The sequence below is a fragment of the Dama dama genome, chromosome 17 (assembly GCF_033118175.1).
Source record: "Dama dama isolate Ldn47 chromosome 17, ASM3311817v1, whole genome shotgun sequence".
In the NCBI taxonomy this organism is placed as follows: domain Eukaryota; kingdom Metazoa; phylum Chordata; class Mammalia; order Artiodactyla; family Cervidae; genus Dama; species Dama dama.
In genome coordinates this window covers 20,388,503-20,402,832 of record NC_083697.1, presented here as the reverse complement: position 1 = coordinate 20,402,832, position 14,330 = coordinate 20,388,503, and positions in this window count along the sequence as shown.

Below are 14,330 nucleotides of genomic sequence, written 5' to 3'. Positions count from 1 at the left end.
GCACATAGGTGTATGGATTCCTATTGCTGCTGTAACAACATGCGGCAAACTTAGTAGCTTAAAACAACAAAAATTCATTATCTCACAGGTTGAAGTTCAGAAGTCTGAAATGGGTCGTATGGGGCATAAATTAAAGTGTTGGCAGAGCCGAGAGTTTTCTGGAGGATCGAGCAGAGAATATATTTTGGGGCTCTTCCAGTGTTCAGAGGCTGCTGTGTGTCTTGATTTCTAACCATGCTGCTCCAGCCTGCTTCTATGATCACATGTTCTTCTCTGATTCTGACCTTCCTACCTCACTCTTTATAAGAACCCTTACTATTGCACTGGGCCACATAGATAATCCAGCTATATTGAACACAGCTATAATCTATCCACACAAGTGAGGATTTATATGACTAGGGGAAATACATTATATGAACTGGCAAGCATAGACAGATGTTGCCTGGAAGCACTGAGCCATTTGGTTTGGAGCCAGCCCTAGTAGGGGAGATCGAGACCACCACGGACTCAGAGACGGGGATAAAAGTCCATTATGGAGTAAACACTCATTTGTCGGCAAGTCTGTAGTGCAGGATAGGTGGCAGACATTTTTCTGGAAATCCAGCCTTGGCCTAAAAACCCAACACAATTTTAGAACTCACTAGGTACTTTGAACTGCAAGTAACAAATCCAAAACCTAAAAATTAATTGAAAGACAAATAAAGCAACCTATCTTCTAAGATCAGGAAAGGTACTGTTTTAGACTTGCTCCTTAGTTTCCCATGTCCAGCCTGGTGTTAGCCTCCTAGAACAGTAAAGAAAAAAGTGCTTTTGAAATTATATTTGGACCTAAATCATAACTTTGCCACATTTTTGCTTTGTGAGCTTGGACAATGCCTAATTATTTTAACTTCAGCTTTCTCATTTGTAAATCTAATTTCCTCACTGAGAAATAAAAATGAAATAACTAATTTAAACTAAGATTCTAAAAGGCTTTGAAACTATGTTTCTGTCCTTAATGAAACTGTTGTTGATGGTGAGGGGTTGACAGTGTTACCACCTTAACTATAATCAATAGAATAAAGACATTAAAAGAAAAAGAAAATGCTACAACGGCATCATGAAAGAGGAGTCTGGTGGAGCAGGCCTTCTTTCCATTCAATAAATGACTAGCAAAGACAATTACATTAGAAATAATATTAGTATTAGATGTGTATACTAAAGCAATCTACCTTCTAGGCAGCCATCCTAGTTAACCACTGAATCTAGCCCTTCTTCCAAGGTGCATAATTCATAAAATATGTTAATGCCACAGGAGACAGTTAACCAAGTCATATGCTCATTCTCATATACACCAAACAACAAAAAACATGAAATTACTAACTCGATGGTCTCAAGATTATGTTTCTAATAACTGCAGGAAAAACACTAGCATGAGTTCACTTCTTGCCAAGGCTGTTGGTCCAAAGGCATGACATTATAGAAAAGGAGGAGAAAAGAGGCTAACTTAGAATACTATGAATTAGTCAACTAGTTATCAGTAACCTGAATTCAAACAAATGAACAATCTTACTTCACATAAGCCACTTTGTTTGGCTGGGCTTCAGCAGTTAAAATGCATTCATTACTCATTAGTTCGTTTATTCAACAGATGTTTCTTGATCCTATACTAAGTGCCAAGCACTGCTTTAGTTGCTAGTGATTCAGTGGTGAGCAAATACAGATATAGTTCCTACCCTCTTGGAGTTAACACTAAAACTTGTTTCACTTTGCAAATTAACTATACTTCAATTTAAAAAAAAAAAAACAACAAAAATCTGTGTCACTGAATAATTGTGAGAAAGAAACAGTTAATATACTCAAAATATTTTGTTGTAATGGGAGAAAACAAAAGCTTCAGTGTCTACCATCTTTAATTATTTAAGCATTTAGAAAAGTATGGAGAACGACATAAACCTACTCCAGCTCCGGTCGATCTTGCCATCTTGTCTTGCTTTGTTTCTTTCTTTGGTTTAGCTCTCCTCTGCCTGTACTTTTTCCCAATCTTACTTTGCTTCCTTCTTCCCTACATGTAGCTACTATCCTCAATGTTGTGCTTAACATTTCTGTGTGTTAAAAAAAAAATGTACTATATAAATTAGTACATTACGGTAGTATTGTATATTTTGGAATTCCATATAAATTGTATTACACTGTACATATTGTTCACCAGCTTGCCTTTGTTTCATTAAAAATTTTATTGGAGATTTTTAAAAATATTATCATAGTACTAGTTAGTTCATTTTCAGTGCTGTAGAGAAAGGACTGGCAAGCTTTTTCTGTTAAGGGCCAGACAGAAAATATTTTAGGCTTTGCAGGCCATATGGTCTTTGTGGCGATTACTCTGCACTGTGGCACAAAAGTAGACATAAAGGACACACAACAAATGAGCATGACCATGTTCCAATAAAACTTCATCTACAAAAATAGGCAGATCTGGGTGGTAGTTTGCCAACCTCAGCTGCTGAGCAGTAGTCCTCAACCTCGACAGTAATTAGTATTACCTGGAGAGCCTTTTCAAAATACCCATGCTTGGTATTGAGACTGAGCTTCCCAGGTGGCTCAGTGGTAAAGAATCCTCCTGCCAAGCAGGAGACTCAGGTTCAATCCCGGGGCCGGGAAGATCTCCTGGAGAAGCAAAAGGCAACCCACTCCAGTATTCTTGCCTGGGAAATCCCATGGACAGAGGCATGTGGCAGGCTACAGTACATGAAGTCACAAAAGAGTTGGACACAACTTAGCAGTTAAACAACAACAGGTACTGAGACTAATTCAGTTTAGTTCAGTTCAGTTCAGTTGCTCAGTCGTGTCCAACTCTTTGTGACCCCATGGACTGCAGCACACCAGGCCTCCCTGTCCATCACCAACTCCTGGAGTTTACCCAAACTCATGTCCATTGAGTCGGTGATGCCATCCAACCATCTCATCCTCTGTCGTCCCCTTCTTTCAATAAACTCTGCGCTAAACTGAGAGTAATTGGGTGACTTAATAGTCTCAATACATAAAGACGTTCTCTTAATATTGCTACCGAGCAAGGGCTCACTGTCTGACATGCAGAGAAGCCAATAATATTACACCAGCCCTTGAGCCAAAAAAGAGCTTGTGTGCAAAGTCAACTGTCATGGCAGGAGGCAGGGCTCAAGTCTTTCTCCCCAGTCTGGGGTTTGGTTAAACTTTTTTTGAATTACGGACGACAGGCTGGTATGTAGAAGTGCCAGCGGGGCAGTTTCCCATTGGAGAGCTTTGTGCTTAGTCGCTCAGTCGTGTCTGACTCTTTGCGACCCCATGGACTATACAGTCCATGTAATTCTCCAGGCCAGAATACTGGAGAGGGTAGCCTTTCCCTTCTCCAGGGGATCTTCCCAACATTTAGCCATAGATGGTAAGGTACAGAATGGTGGGTTTTAGCAGCGGATCTTCCAGGACAATGGAGCCCTCATTTCTGAAAGGGTTCCAGTGTTCGGGTTCCAAGTGGAGAAGATGTGGGTTCTGAGTGTTACTTGAGGGAGACTTTCCTTATCTGCACATGCTCAGGTTCATGACTTTCAGTTTTGGCTCTGCTGTGTCTGCAAGACAACTAGACATCCATTTATCTATCGACAGAAAAGGACCAGTTTGAGCTGGTCCTGAAGTTACATTAACAATTTTAACTGTTGAAATATTGACTTATATTAATTTTTTCCCAATTCTCATATTGCCATCTAAGATTTTTACATAGTTACTAAATCTATTGTCTCTTACTGAATTATCATACTTAATTAGGTTACAGCTAATCCTACAATCCAGAAGAAACATAATATTGCAGTGATTACAACTGGCTCTGTGTTTAAGCTTCCTGGGTTCAAATCTCAATTCTGCAACTTAAGTTTTGAATATCTTCTTTATGTTTTAGTATTGCCACTTGTCAAATGAGAATTGTAGTAATAATTCTATGACCCAAATGTGTTAATGCATGTTCATAATGCACCTGGTACAGGGGAAGCAGTATAGAATTTAGTTCTTATTTTTATTATAAGAACAAATGTTGTGTGCCTATGATGGAGGGTGTAAAAATGGTTTTAACAAAGTCTTCCAGTTAAATAGAACTGAAAATAAATAGGGTAACAAAAGGGGCCTCCTCTGGCTTCAAACCACTCATCTAGGTCTGCTTAACCTCTCTGGCCTTGTGTTTGTCACAGAATGTCTTATGCTGGAAGAACTTGCAGCATCTGAACAGGGCCAAAGGTGTCCACCATTACTGCTATCAACTAATTTCTGTTTCATCAGAGCTTTCTCAGAGGCAAAGTCCTAAGGAGATTACAGTTTCTACAAGTGGTCATTCAAAGGTGAATCCAAAGGAGTGTCAGCCTGCAGCAGGTGGCCACAGCATTGGGGAGAGAGCCAGACTGGTGCTGGGTGTTGGTCCCCCAGGGTACAAGCGCTGCTACCAGTGGGACAGACGGCCACTGTGGCCTGGAGAACGCTGCATGACGGGTGCTGGCACCCGGGAGCCACAGACACTGCACGTACTCTCAGCGGTACCCACACGGCCCCACCACCACAACCGGTGCAGGTGACCGGCTCAGGCAAGGAATAGGCCGGTCCTTTGGAGGCTCTCTGGGACATCCAACGGCAGTGCCTGGGAGGCAGGATTTGGCAGACGGGCAGGACTCAACTAAACAAATTAGAAACCAGTCACAGGGCTGGAGCAAGGTCCTGTAAGCCTCTCTCTGTGCCAGGGATTAACCTTTTAGTTGTTAGATTTTAGAGAGATGGGAAGGAAGGCTCTAAGGGACACTCCAAGGGCTTCTGTGTGTGTGTGCTGTCCTGTCCGACTCTTTGTGACCCCATGAACAGTAGCTCACCATGCTCCTCTGTCCATGGAATTTTCCTGGCAAGAATACTGGAGTGGGCTGCCATTTCCTCCTCGAGATCTTCCTGACCCTGGGGTCAAATCCACATCTCTTATGCCTCCTGCATTGGCAGGCAGATTCTTTACACTGCGCTTCCTAGGAAGCCCCCAGAGGGCTTGGAGCAATAGCTATTTACCAATCAACATGAAAGTACGCCAGTATCTGAACAACAGTTGTGTGATTTTTTTAATATAACAAGTATAACAGATATTTTCATTTTGCTCTGATTGCTGAACAATGTTTTATTTGGGTATCGGTTTATTTTCTCTCAGCACTTTGAGTATATTACTCCATGGTCTTCTGGTTTTTATTGTTGCTTTGAGAAGTCTTTTGAGGGTCATTATTCCTATAAATGTAATATGTTTCTTCTTTGGCATCCTTTTTAAATATCTTTATGATGCAGGTATTTTTCAGTTTTCATGTGATATGTCTAGATATGGATTCTTTTTTCCTCAGGAATTCTATTTTCCACATTTGAGGATTCATTTCTCATCAAGTATTGACAATACTTCAGCTATTATCTCTTTGAGTATCAACAAACCTTTCTTTTCTTGCTTCTCCTTCTAGAACTCCTATAATACCTGGCCATTCTATTTCCTACTCTATTAACTTCTTTTTCATATTTCCATCTTTATGTACTAAATCCTGGGCAACTCACTCAGAATTTTTATTAATTCATAAGTTCTCTTTTAAGAAAATTGTTTGTACCAAGGTAATAGTTTAAAGTATCAAAGAGGCAAACACTTTAATATTTTTTACTGATCACTTTCGATATGACTTTCATATCACTAAATAACATGCTTTTATTGCTAGTTCTTGATTTTTCAGATATATAGGTATCATATCTATTATCTATTGCTGCACAACAAACCACCCAAAATGTAGTGGCTTAAAACAACTTATTATCTTTCATAATTCTGTAAGGTGACATGGTGGTTCTTCTTCATGTGATACCAACTAAGATACTGAAAACTGGAAGGCTTAGATGACTCACTCTTGAAGCTGGCGATTTGTCTGGGCTGCCAGTTGGAAGCTCAGCCAGAGCTGTGGGCAGAGCACTTCAGCTCTTTTTCATAGGATCTAACATGGTAGCCAAATTCGCAGACTCAGTTATTAAGTATGTGCAAAAGTTAGGGCTTCCCCAGTGGCTTGATGGTAAATAACCCACCTGCAATGCAGGAGACACAGGAGACATAGTTTCGATCCCTGAGTTGGGAAGATACCTTGGAGGAGGGCATGGCCACCCACTCCAGGATTCTTGCCTGGAGAATCCGCATGGACAGAAGAACCTGGCAGGCTACAGTCCATAGGGTCACAAAGAATCGGACATGACTGAAGTGACTTAGCATGACTTAGCACACACGCCACGCACAAGTTACGATTGCTATGTCTTCTTGATTAATTCAATTTTACCACAATTAAAACACCCCTCTTTACCACTGGTAATGTTCCTTGTACTGATATCCAATTTGTCTCATATTAACATAATCATACCAGTTCTATGGTTTAATTAGTGTTTGTATAATTATCTTGATCCTTACTTTTAATGTTTCCACATTAAAAGTGCATCTCTTGTGAACAACACATAGTGTGATTTTTTTTTATTCCAATCTGTGAAAAAAATTCTTACTTTTGAAGTGTTTAGCCCATTTACGGTAATTGTTAATATGGTTGGTTCTACTATCTTGTAATTTGTCTTTCATTTGTCCATCAATTCTTCCTTCTTTTTTCTTATTTGCTGCACTTTTTTGGATTGAATTCTTTGCCTATTTCCTTGCTTTTAATATTCCTTTTTACTTCTTCCACGGACCTTATAGCTATTACTATGTGGTGTGTGTGGGTGTTTCGTTCATTGTTTGTCTTCCAATGATTGCCCTTAGGGCAGCAGTTCTCAATAGGAGGCAGTATTATTTCTCAGGGCACACTGGCGATAACTGAAGGAATTTGGGGTTGTCACACTGGAGGTCATGGATACCATGCATCTGGTGGCTAGAAGCCAATGGTGCCGCTAAACATCCGGTAATGTACAAAACAGACCCCCATGACGAAGAATCATCTGGTCCAGTAGGTCAGTGACGCTGAAATGAAGCAATCCTGTTTTAGGAGTTATTATATGCATCCTTAATTTACCATAGAAATTGAAATTATATTAAACTATTTTTCTACTAATAGAGGGCTTCCCAGGTGGCACAGTGGTAAAGAATCCGCCTGCCAACGCAGGAGATGCAAGAGACTCAGGCTCTATCCCTAGGTAAGGAAGATACCCTGGAGCAGGAAACGGCAACCCACTCCATTATTTCTTCCCTGGAGAATTCCATGGACAGAGGAGCCTGGTAGGCTACAGTCCACGAGGTCGAAAAGAGTCAGATAAGACAGCACACACACACACATACTGCTAACAGATGAATCTCACAACCGTATATTTCTATGTAACCTCTCCATTCCTTTGTGCTACTATACAGATTTAACTAGTGCATGCTATAACTCCCACAATACATTGTTGCACTTTTTGCCTTATAAAGTCAATTTTCCTTTTAAATATTTAAAGAAAAGAACCAACGGTTTATATTTACCCACATTTCCAGCACTCTTCATTCTTTCTTATAAATCTGCATGTCCATCTGGTATCATTTCCATGCAGCCTGATGAGCCTGATCAGCACTTTTTATAGTAAAAATCTGTTGCATTAAAAATTGTTTATCAGAAAATCTGCCTTCATTTTTGAAGGATATATTCCCTAAATATAGACATCTAAGTTAACAGTTTTGTTTTGTTTTTTCCTTCTTTCCGCCCTTTAAAGTATTCCATTGTGGCTTACACTCATTCTAATAAATCAGATGGAGTCCTTCTATTGCTATCCTGTAATGAGTGTTTTCTCCCTTGATGTTTTTTTTTTTTTTTTTTTTTTAGATTTTCTTTTTATCCTTGATTTTCAGCAATTTGACCATGATATGTATAGGTATTGATTCTTTGTATTTATCCTGTTTAGGGTTTGACGTTTTTCATCAAATGTAAATAACTTTTTTTGCTATTATTTCTTCTTCAAATAGCTTTTTCTACCCAATTCTCTCTTTCCCTCTCTTTTGTAACTCAAGTGCAAGTAGGTTGAACTACTTGATATTATCTCATAGGCTGTTGACAACCTGACTTTTCCCCCCTCTATCTTTTCTCTCTTGGGATTAGTTAATTTCTTTTTAACATTTTCAAGTTAACTAATCCTTTCTTCTACACTATCAAATCTGGCTGTTAAGACTAATGGATACTTTTAAAGAATACTTCTGGTATTGTATTTTTCAATACAATTTTTAGTTCTAAAATTTATTTTCTTCTTTTTAATATTTTTCTTTACTGAAATATTATATAGTTTCACCTATTGTATCTATGCTTTCTTATATATGCTTCCATATTATAGTTGTGTGAAAGTTCCAGTCTATAGAGTCAAATAGGTGGGTCTTCTCTTTGCTGTTGTTCAGTCACCAAGTTGTGTCCGATTCTCTGCAACCCTATGGACTATAGCATGCCAGGCTCCTTTGTCCTCCACTGTCTCCTGGAAATAGCTCAAATTCATGTCTAGGGTCAACTCTAGGTCTACTTTTATTGACTATGGTCCCATTTTTTCCTGCTTATTTTCACATCCATTAAAAAATTAACTTAGATATTTATTTTAAAAAACACTGAAGACTAAAATGTAATTTGTTTTGTTTTGATTATTACCAGAGAGTGCAAGCCCATTCCTTAGTTAAAATGAGGGTGATTATTCAGATTATTCCGAGTTATGTTAAATAGTCAAGCCACAGGGTTTATTTCAAACTTAAATTCACTCATAATTAGCCTAACTCCCCAACACGTTAACTCTATGTCTTTGATTTTCTGTTTTTTAGTATTTGAGTTGGGAGGAAGTTGGGTACTTTCAGATATTTTTGGCTCATGTTTAGATTCAACTTTGATAAGGTTCAGAATCCAAACATTGTGAGGGTGTAGAGGAGTGTGTTTTTCAATACCTATTTTCCAGGCTTTACTACTTATTGCTGCTTCCCTGGTAATTGAGTATAAGTGGCATGTAGAGAGGGGAGAACTATCAAGGTAGGTAATTTATTGTCAAATTTGGAGCTTATTCTGGTTATCTATTGCTTCATCACATATTACCCCAAATTTAGCAGTTTAAACATTTGATATACTGACATTTGAACTGAAATAAAACAATACAGACTGAAATAAGACCACTGTATTATATTCAGGAACCATGTGAATCAGGCTGAAGGTAACCTGTCTCCAGGGAGCAGGAATCTTCTACAGAAGGCTCCAATCACGTGCCTGCTGGTTGATCCCAACTGTTAGCTGAGAATTAAGTTTGGGATGATTCCAAACACCACCACATGACCTTTCCTCACACCATAGCAGCTGTGGACCCCTTACCCTGCAGTGGAAATTGCAACATCGTGTATCCCAAGAGGGCCAGCTAGAAGCTATAACACCTTTCACAACTTAGCCTCAGAATTCACATATCATTATTTTCACCATTTGACCAGATTCAAGGCAAGAAACATGAATACTACTACTCCATGGAAGGAATGTCATTGTCACATTGTAGGAAAGATTCTGCAGGATGGAAGATACTCTTGAGGACATTTTTGTTGAAAACTCAATCTACTATAGTTTTCTTCCAAATTCCTGTGCATCCTACAAGCCCACATTATTGTCTAAATCTTGGTTGGTTTCTTCTCATCTCCATCTTTGACAAGCTAATTATCCATCCACCTGTATTTAGTCAGTCAGTCAGTTCAGTCACTCAGTCGTACCTGACTCTTTGCAACCTCATGGACTGTAGCATGCCAGGCTTCCCTATCCATCACCAACTACCAGAGCTTACTCAAACTCATGTCCATCAAGTCAGTGATGCCATCCAGCCATCTCATCCTCTGTTGTCCCCTTCTCCTTCTGCCCCCAATCCCTCCCAGCATCAAGGTCTTTTCCAATGAGTCAACTCTTCGCATCAGGTGGCCAAAGTATTGGAGTTTCAGCTTCAGCACCAGTCCTTCCAATGAATATTCAAGACTGATCTCCTTTAGGATGGACTGGTTGGATCTCCTTGCAGTCCAAGGGACTCTCGAGAGTCTTCTCCAACACCACAGTTGAAAAGCATCAATTCTTTGGCGCTCAGCTTTCTTTATAGTCCAACTCTCCAGGTGACTACTCCCAAATGGGAAATCACTGAGGTTTTCTGTGTATTTATGAATGCCTCATTTCTCTTTGAAAAGCACTGCCTCAGGGCTTTCTTGCATTCTTCATTCCTTGCTGACCTCATTGAAAAATAGGATTTTTTGTTGAGGTTTTTCTTGTTGCTATGATTTGTCTTTCACGTCCTTCTACATCTTAACTGAAAGCAGAAGTTTCTCCATTAGTTTAATTTTATTATCTTCATTTTTTATGTCTATTGTTTTAATTAACTATTCTCTTGTATTCCTGTCTTCTTTTTATGACATTAAGTATTTTAAACATATCTTATAGTATCTGATTGCTTTATTACATTTATTTTAACAGGAATTTTTTCCTCTGCTATCCCTGTGTCTTGCCTATGTCATGGTAGTTTGTAATATGTGACTGCAGGTTCATTTTCAGTGTGGTTTTATATTACAGAAGTCCTGTGCAAACCAGATGTGTTATCTCCCCCAGAGAGAATCTGTTTTTAATTTGCAAGAAATCTCAAGGGTATCATTGCACCAAAACCCACTTTTTATGTTGATATCTTGGCCTGGCATTTCAAGACCCTGAGGTTACTGTAAATTCCATTTCCTTAACTATAAGACGATAAGCCTTGTTTGGTTTTTTTTTTTTCCTAACGCAGATCACATCAACATTAAAAAACTTCCTTTGCCATGGCTGATTCATATCAATGTATGACAAAACCCACTGGAAAAAAAAAAAAAAAAAAAAACTTCCTTTGTATCTCCCACCTTTCTTTGCCCTGTTTTCTGATGCTACAAATCAATTTTGCAGACTACCTTTCTCTTTTGCAGGCAGGTTCTATGTTGGGATCTTTTAATAAGGGTGCTGGAGGAACACCGCAAGGAAGAAAGAAGCAATTCATTCTTTTTCTTCTGTTCTATTCTCCGTATGGTGGCAAGCAAATCAGCAGGAAGGAACCCTGGTAGTGATCACCATAGTGGCCACAGCCCTCCTACTTCAATGGTGAATGCCCTTACCCCCAGCCCACAGAAATAGGTTCACGGGTGGACATGTCCCATGTAGCTTCTGAGTTATCACAGTAATGGGTAACATGTTTCTATGGCATTCACACTGTCTTCTCAGAGGTCTGAATGTCTACCATGTAGGGCCTTCCTCTAAATATCTAAATTTCTTCATTTTTCCTCAGTCCTGGGCCGGTGGTGGCTCCCTGTAGTACCTACATCTTTTAGACCTTCGAGTTTCCTTCTAGAATTAACCACTACTTACCTACTTAATGCTGCCTTCTGTTAAGTTTTCCCTGCTCAAATTACTAGTATAGTTTCTGAACAGGCAAGAGAGGTCTGAAACAAATTACCCAATGGAAGCACTCCATATTAATCACATAACTGCTCTTATTAATCCCTCACTTTGTGAACTGTAAATGTTGAATGAGCAAAGAAGGAAGGAAATCACTCAATGTGCACTGTACTCAGTCATACTGAGCAACTAATAAAGTTCATTACACAACCCAAAGTGAGAATAAATGGGGCATTGGTGATTCAGCCAAGAGTTAAGTAATTTCCCCTTCTAGTTTTCCTTTTATCTTTAAGCCTGTCTCTGTAGTCCTTTGTTCTTGGAAAATCACTTAAAGGATCCATTTAGCTATTTACCTCTGCAAAAAGACCACTGCAGAAATTAAAGGCATTTGAGAAGAGTGATTTTAAGGAGCTAAGCCTCTCTTGTATGATAATGCAAAGGTGGTCTGCACTGTAGGCAGAGCTGGTTCACTTGGACTTTTTTTGGAGAAATGTTTGTTTTTGAAGTTTGAAGTTAAGCTGTGAGATGCCTGCAAAATGTTAGGACTTAATTTTTTAGAACTATGCTCTTCTCAAGCCATTGTTGATTATTCAGAGGCAGAAACTAGCTTTAGTGCAACTTAATTTTTCACTTCATAATGCAGGTAAATATGTACAAAAAAACTAGGCAAAAACTGGGTTAAGTCAAGCCTGGACTGGACTATTGGTCTTTTTACATAGTTAAGAACTAATGGACTTCCCTGGTGGTCCAGTGGTTAAGTGGTCCCAGTGGTCAATGCAAGGGACACAGGTTCAGTCCCGGCTCTGGGAAGACCCCACAGGCTGCAGGGCAGCTAAGCCCACGCGTCACAGCTACCCAGTCCATGCTCCTAAGCCCATGCTCTGTAACAAGACAAGTCACCACAACGAGAAGCCTGTTCACGGCAACTTAGAGAGTAGCCCCTGTTCACCACAACTAGAGAAAGCCCATATGCAGCAATGAAGACCCAGTCTGATCAAAAATTAAAAAATAAAATTAATAACAAGACTTTAGGGACCATAATGATACTGGATTATTGTGTTATGGTGAGATTTGGGGTTTCCAAGACAAAAACTCCTAGTTGGCCAGGGATGAGGTCTCCCTATTAAGTTAGTGGATATTCTCCTTTTCGATCATCCTAGAAAGAGGCAGATCATGGGACAGATAAGTCCTGAGAGTTGGAGAACTCATTCCTGTTTAAGCCACACTTTCTTAGAGCCTGACTTCAAGAAGTAATGTAGGGTATGCCTGAATGCATGTATAAGAGGTAGAATTTTGAAAAAGCTAACTTTTTTTCACGGAATGCCAAGGATATAGCTACAAAGTAGAGAATCCTTGTTGATGAAAATCTCCTTTGGCCTGTGGATAGTAGTAACAACTAATATTTATATTACATTTATGATATTACACATAATTATAGCATAATATAAAGCACATTACAGGAATTATAGTGTAATTGTATTTTGCTAAGCCCTTACTTTTATGTTACTAAGCATTTGATTAAATACTTAATCATTTATACTGACAAAGCCAAATATTATTATCTGCAGTGGGCATATGTAGAATCCTGTGCAAATTTTGGTAATTCAAACATGCTTCAGTGAATTAAAAGGATGCATTTACATCTATAAAATCAGTAGGCCTGGGTGCTAATGGGGTACAGAGAATTCTCCCCAAGCAGGGAAACCCTAGCCCCAAGAACAACATGATGGTAGCAACCAGTCTCAAAACAACAAAAGGTGATTAATAGTTAATATAGAAGGAGTTATGAGCAAAAAGAGATTTCAAATTTGGAACTACATAATCCAAAAGACCGGAGAAGGCAATGGCAGCCCACTCCAGTACTCTTGCCTGGAGAATCCCGGGACGGGGGAGCCTGGTGGGCTGCCATCTATGGGGTCGCACAGAGTCGGACATGACTGAAGTGACTTAGCAGCAGGAGCTGCAGCAGCAGCAATCCAAAAGACAGTTCAAGGTACAGATTGCATCCTGATTTGACTCCAGAGCACCTATATGAAAAACTCCTGCTTTGATTGCGGGATAAACTATAAGACAGAAAAGAACTTCTGAAAGGGATGGCAAAGACAGAAAAGTCCCACTACCTGGAAGGTGGGCAAGTGGTATCTCTTTAGAAGGTTGACATTAAGTGGCTATCATTGTAAATAATCTATTTGTGTCTCTTACTGGTAAACTCAATATTGTGTCTGGGCAATTGCCATACGAATAAATTCTTTAGATTTAATGAATGAAACATATATATCTTACCAGAATACATTTGTCTATTGTCTTAGTGATTTCATAACCATCCTCAACTGTAGAGTTGGGAATCTGATGCTGTATCCGTTCAGCATACTTCCCTTACAGATTCTCTTAAGGTGTGTGTCACTGTGTCTCTCCTGTGCTTGGTCACTCAGTCCTGTCCAACTCTGCCCGCCAGGCTCCTCTGTCCCTGGGGATTCTCCAGGCAAGCATCCTGGAGTGGGTTGCCATGCCCTCCTCCAGTATGTGTATCAATAATATATTCCTTTTCATTGCTGAGTAGTATTCCATGGAGTGGAAATTCCATTGGAATAGAAATTACATTTTCTTTAAACAATTAGAGTTAAATTTTAAAGACTGTTTCACAAACACATTTACTTGTGTTTCAGGGGTGAAAGAGAGAAAGAAAATAGTCATTATTCAGGAAATTATTAAGTCATTCCACCAACACTCACTGATAGCAGATTATTGGGCCAAATATATCCCTATACACTTGATTACAAAAAAATGACTAAGACCAAAATAGGGTCAAAATGAGTTAAGTAGCAGGGTTAAGATTGAAACCCAGGTCAATTTAGAACTCAGGAAGCAAGAAAATGAATAGGTCAAAGAACATGTTATCATTAATAATTTTTTTAATGTAACAATTTTCCTAGGTTA